This window comes from Bison bison, unplaced genomic scaffold, assembly GCF_000754665.1.
Source record: "Bison bison bison isolate TAMUID 2011002044 unplaced genomic scaffold, Bison_UMD1.0 scf7180017864508, whole genome shotgun sequence".
NCBI lineage: Eukaryota > Metazoa > Chordata > Mammalia > Artiodactyla > Bovidae > Bison > Bison bison.
The window spans coordinates 5,110,168-5,116,469 of NW_011495064.1; positions in this window are offsets into that span (position 1 = coordinate 5,110,168).

The window sequence follows — 6,302 nt, forward strand, 5'->3', positions numbered from 1 at the left end:
TGGATCAAACCCGTGCACTCGGCACTGGCAGGCTGATTCTTATTCACTGTACCACCAGGGAAGTCCTAAAGCCTAGTTCTTACCACTGCGATCTACTGACCCAATGATGATTAAACCCAAGTGCTATCATGTGAGGATCTTAGTTGCTGTTCAGTCACTCAGTCCTGTCCGACTCTGTGACCTTGTGGACTGTGGCACGCCAGGCTTCCCTGTCCTCTGCTATCTCCAGGAGTCTGCCCAAACTCATGTTCATTGAGTCAGTGATGCCATCCAACTATCTCATCCTCTGTCATCCCCTTCTCCTCCCTCAATCTTTCCCAGCATCAGGTCTTTTTCAATGAGTCGGCTCTTCACATCAAGTAACCAAAGTACTGGAGCTTCTTAGTAATTTTTGGATGATCTTAGTAATTTTTGATATTTTGAAAGGAATTTACTGAATTTACTGAATGATTCTCCATCTCTTCCTAGGAATGCCAAAAATGGCTCTGCACGTGAATTGTGTTCATGCTGTCAGAAGGGGCTTGTGGGGACCTTGTCACCTGCTATAATCTCCCTCAGTCCCCAGGCTTTCCAAAATAAAAATATACTCTCATGCATGCAATGTCCTTGCTGTGCAAATGGAACTCTATGACCAGTCCCCTGACCTCATGCCTCTTCCAATCAGTTGTCTGCCTCTCAAACTTCACAAGATAGCAATTCTCTGGCAGCCTCTGGCAGAAATATCCCCAGCCTGGATGTCTAGAGCCCCAGCTCCCAGTCTCCGATATTCCACTAACCAGCTAGGGGTAGCCAACAGTGCAGACTCTACTTTCCCATTTATAGAGTCAAAAAGTTGGATGAGACCAGATGATCAATGAGATCTCCTCTGGCTCCCACCATCTTCTGGAGTTGGTGAATCAAGTGTGTCTGGATCTAGGAGAGGGAGTAAACATGGGAGGTTGAGGAGAAAGTGAGTTGTAATTTTGGAGTTCTTGCAGGAGAAGATAAGCACACAACCTTTTACTCCGCCATCTTGTGGGCCTTTGACTGTGTGGATCACAACAAACTATGGAAGTTTCTTAAAGAGATGGGACTACCAGACCACCTTACCTGCCTCCTGAAAAATCTGTATGCAGGTTAAGAAGCAACAGTTAGAACTGGACATGGAACAACAGACTGGTTCCAAATAGGAAAAGGAGTATGTCAAGGCTGTATATTGTCACCCTGCTTATTTAATTTATATGCAGAGTACATCATGAGAAATACCAGACTGGAAGAAGCACACGCAGAATCAAGATTGCCAGGAGAAATATCAATAACCTCAGATATACAGATGACACCACCCTTATGTCAGAAAGAGAAGAAGAACTAAAGAGCCTCTTGATGAAAGTGAAAGAGGAGAGTGAAAAAGCTGGCTTAACACTCAACATTCAGAAAACTAAGATCATGGCATCCAGTCCTATAACTTCATGACAAATAGATGGGGAAACAATGGAAACAGTGAGAGACTTTATTTTCTTGGACTCCAAAATCAGTGCAGATGGTGACTGCAGCCATAAAATTAAAAGACACTTGCTCCTTGGAAGAAAAGTTATGACCAACCTAGACAGCATTTTAAAAAGCAGAGACATTACTTTGCCAACAAAGTCTAGTCAAGGCTATGGTTTTTCCAATAGTCGTGTATGGATGGGAGAGTTGGACTACAAAGAAAGCTGAGCACCGAAGAATTGATCCTTTTGAACTGTAGTGTTGGAGAAGACTCTTGAGAGTCTCTTGGACTGCAAGGAGACTTGCAGATCCAACCAGTCCATCCTAAAGGAAATCAGTCCTGGATGTTCATTGGAAGGACTGATGCTGAAGCTGAAACTCTAATACTTTGGCCACCCCATGCAAAGAATTGACTCCTTGGAAAAGACCCCGATGCTAGCAAAGATAGAAGGGGACGACAGAGGATGAGATGATTGGATAGCTTCACCAACTCGATGGACATGAGTTTGAGCAAGCTCGGGGAATGGGTGTTGGACAGGGAAGGCTGGTGTGGTGCAGTCCATGGGGTCACAAAGAGTCGGACACTACTGAGTGACTGAGCGAGTGAACTGAACTGAACTGAGGAGAAAGGTATGGAAACTTGGACTGCATTTCTGTTCTCATCAAAATGACAAGTGCCATGCAACTCATCCTGTGTTTAAGGTGGCTTTCAAAGTGAATTTTCTCTGATTTTCCCCTCTACCTTGCAATTAGTCAATAGTAAGAAGGTGTTGCAATGGTAAAGAATCTGCCTGCCAGTGTAGGAGACAAAGGTTCAACCCCTGGGTCAGGAAGATCCCCTGAGGAAGAAATGGCAACCTACTCCAATATTCTTGCCTGGAAAATTCCATGGACAGAGGAGCCTGGCGGGCTAGTCCATAGAGTCACAAAGAGTCAGACATGAACAAGCAACTGAGCTTACACACACGAAGACCTTTATCATATATAAATCCAGAATTTAAATTCAAGACCCTGTTCATCAACCATTTTCATATGGACAAGGACAATATAAAAAGAAGTATCGTTTGCTGGCTTGCTTGTTAGTCTCAGCCATAATTATGGATTTCCCTGTCAGGCTGGGTGACTCAGAACAGGTATGAGCACTGCCAATGAGGTTTTTAAACTGCATGTGTCAAGTGGCTCAAAATTTCCCAAATAATGTAAATAGCTGACAAATACAGTAAATTGAAAAATCAAGCTTCTCTTTTAAAAAATCATAATTGTCAGGAGACTTCAATCCAGGTTCTGGTCACTGTCTCTCATAGTCTGGGGCTCAGTGGAGGCTGCAGTCTGTCATTGTGTCTGTCACTGTGATGTCCAGGTCTAAGGCAAGAGTCAGAGGCCTCGAGCGAGTCCACTGAATTTCCTAGTTTTCTTTCCTGCTGTCTCTCTCCTTCCTGACCCCAGTTTCCTCCTTCTCCTTGGGCTAATCTGATAACGAAATTGTAGTCATGATGACCGAAAGTATATAGTCATAGCATTTTCAGGTACAATTTAATTTTTAACCAGCGCTCTTAATACCTAAATTTTGTTTTCTCAAAATGAAAAATGATCCAGTCTGAGGTGGGTCCCCCACCTCCAGGATCTAATGCCTGATGATCTGAGGTGGAGCTGATATAATAGTAATAGAAATAAAGTGCATAATAAATGTAATGCACTCGAATCATCCTGAAGTCCGTCCATACCCCCACCCCATCCTAGTCCTTGGGAAAAAGTGTCTCCATGAAACCTGTCCTTGGTGCCAAAGGTTGGGGACTGCTGTGCTAGGGGACACCAGAGCATAGAGGTGTCACACGCCGTTGCAAAGGAGGTATTATTTTTACAGTAAACACATACATTTAAAAATCCATACCTTTATTGTGGAGAAAAATGTGCAACCTTCATGAGTGTTTAAGATGGAGCATCAGATTAAAAATCTTTCTCTTTCTGCTCCTTCCTGTGACTCTGCTCAGATACTCTCTCTCCCAGGGCGGCCTCAGTGTGCCTCTGCCGTTGAGAGACCTCCAAGAGAAAAGCTTAAGGAGTATGTCCTCCTAGTTAGGAGAAGGAGATGCGTGATGCTGGGATGTGAAGCACTGTGTGTGTCCAGAAGTCAGTATTGGTGGGTGTTCCTTGAGGGAGTCGTCAAATCACACCCAGGAAAGAAAGAGCCATGTCGCATCCTTGGGAGTTAAAGCAGGCCAGCATCACAAGCTCCCCTGTTTCCCTCTCCCTCTTCATCCCCACTCACCTCCCTCCCAGAACCGGTCTGTCGTTATAGACATATAGGTTTGATTCCATGTGCTGCCATTTGTGAATGCCAGCCATGGTCCTCCACTCTTCGTTTTTTTTTTTTTTTAATAATTGTATTTATTTATTTATTTATTTTTGGCTCTGCTGGGTCTTCATTGCTATATGGGCTTTTCACTAGTTTCAGAGATCGGGGGCTACTCCTTGTTGCAGTGCCTGGGCTTTCCACTGCAGTGGCTTTTCTTTTGTGGAGTGTGGGTTCTAGGGTGTGCAGGCTTCCGTAGTTGCAGCTCCCAGGCTCTGGAGCACAGGCTCAATAGTTGTGGCTCACTGGCTTAGTTGCTCCATGGCATGTGGGGTCTTCCGGCACAGGACTTGAACCCATGTCTCCTACGTTGGCAGGTGGGGTTTTTACACCTGAGCCACCAGGGAAGCCCCGCAGTGCTCCACCCTTAAGAACAGCCAAGGTTGGTTATCGTGTGTCACTCCTTTAACCTCTCTGAGCCTTAGTTGGCCTCATCTGTAAAATGGACATGATAATGATGCCCTATAACTTTGTTTTGAAGATAAAAATAAATTATATATGTGAAAACATCTTGTAAACTGCAACGCTTCCCACAGATTCCAGTTATTATGATGGGGTTGTCCTCACATCCTGATGGGTTAGCTGGTTGTTGATTTATTCATTTGCTCGTTTATTTATCCATGAAGCTTCAGGAGCAGTAGCGAATAATTGACTTATAGGACAGGAAGTAACAAATAAAGCCTCCTTTCCTCCAGGAAGGAAATATGGCAGGACAAGCAAGGGCTATTGCTGGGACTCTGCAGCCTGCCTAGTGAGACCGGAGGAGAAGAGAAATAGCCAGGCATCTACTACATGGCTTCAAAACCTATGAAATGAAAGGGCTGCCTAAACACCCATGGCAAACGCACTTTGGTAACAGAAGCTGGGGGGAAGGCCGAAGTGGAGCCTTTTGATCACATTTCACTAAAAAGTTCAATTTAATCTCAAGATATTTTCGTGCCTGGCTTGAGCTGCTGAATGTTTTTCTTGCTTGAGGTTTAATCCATTATATGCTGGGGCTTCCCAGGTAGCACTAGTGGTAAAGAACCCACCTGATAATATCAGAAACATAAGGGACTCAGGTTCAATCCCTGGTTTGGGAAGATCCTCTGGAGGAGGACATGGTAACCCATTCCAGTATTCTTGCCTGGAGAATCCCACGGACAGAGGAGCCTGGCGGGCTCCATGGGGTCACAAAGAGTCGGACACGACTGAAGCAAATGAGCATTGATACACCACTATATGGTAGGTAAACTGCCATGTCCTTCTAAAGACACACTTATATGGCCTTCCAGGGTCAGATATGGGACCAACATTTCGGAAAAGAAGATATACAAATGGTCAAGAACCTCATGAAGAAGGTGCTCAACATCATTAGACATCAGGAAATTATTACAAATTAAAACCACAATGAGAAAGCCTTTCAGGCTCTCTGAAAAGACTAAAATCAAACACTAGCTGTGTCCAATGTTGGTGAGAACATAAAGCAAATAGAATTTCATGCATTTGGACTGTAAAATGGTATCATTTCTTCAGAGAGTTGTGTAGCAGTTTTTAATGAAATTAAACACGTATCTACTCTATGACCTAGCCATTTCATTCTGCAGTATTTTTTCAAGAGAAATGAAAACAAATGTCTCCCGAAGACTTGTACAAGAATGTTCATAGTAGTTTGATTCATAATAGACCAACACTCCAAAAGTTCATCAACAGGGGAATGGATTAACGATTGTGGTATATGCAGATCTTCCTGGTGGTCCTGTGGTTGAGACTACTTGCTTTCACTGCAAGGGGCATGGGTTCAGTCACTGGTTGGGGAACAAAGATCCCATATACTGCGCAGTGTCACCAAAAGAAAAAAGAAACCAAAAGGGCTTCCCTGGTGCCTCAGTGATAAAGAATCTGCCTGCCAAAGCAGGAGACACAAGTTTGATCCCTGATTGAGAAGATTCCACATGCCATTGAGCTTGCGCTCCAGAGACCAGGAGCTGCAACGACTGAGCCCATGTGCTGCAACTGCTGAAGCCCGAGCACCCTGGAGCCCCTGTTCCACCACAAGAGAAGCCACCGCATTGAGAAGCCCGTGCGCTGCAACGAGAGAGTAGCCCCTGCTCTCACAACCAGAGAAAAGCCCAGGCGACAACGAAGACCCAGTGCAACCAAAAATAAATAAATTATAAAAAAAGAAGAAAAGGAAAAACAGCTGTGGTGTAGCCATATTATGGAATAATACTCAGATTAACACGCAAACAAATGAAGGTAGAACTCCCACCCCTTGGTTGGGTCAGGTGCCCACATTCAACTACATCTAGAAACAGAATTGTTTGAAAAGAAGCTTCCTTGTGGTTTAAAAAGGAGAAAGGAGAAGTCTGAATTTTTAAGACATGTGCCAGGATTGCTCACTCTGCCTGTGATGGAGACAAGAGCTGGGGTGGCACCTGGAGGAAGACTTGGGTGGGGCCGTTTTCTTAGGGCTGATGCTTCAAGTGACTCAGAATATTTA